This window comes from Carlito syrichta, unplaced genomic scaffold (assembly GCF_000164805.1).
Source record: "Carlito syrichta isolate Samal-C Ts95f unplaced genomic scaffold, Tarsius_syrichta-2.0.1 Scaffold130369, whole genome shotgun sequence".
NCBI classification, from domain to species: domain Eukaryota; kingdom Metazoa; phylum Chordata; class Mammalia; order Primates; family Tarsiidae; genus Carlito; species Carlito syrichta.
The window spans coordinates 327,952-328,159 of record NW_007074465.1 but is presented as its reverse complement, the minus strand read 5'-3'; positions in this window follow the sequence as shown (position 1 = coordinate 328,159).

Sequence of the window (208 nt, the reverse complement as noted above, 5' to 3'; positions counted from 1 at the left end):
TCGGCCCCTCCCCCCTCAAACTCCTGACCTGATTCCTCCCCTCAACCCTCTGTACTGCCCCTTCGCCTTAAATCCCTGACCCCTCCTGTCCCTTTAACAACTAACCTGCCCCTTCCCCTTAACCCCTCTCCCACCCCCTCCCCTTAAGCCTTTCACCTGACCCTTCCCCTTAAACTTCCGACCTGCCGCATCCCCTTAAATCCCTGAC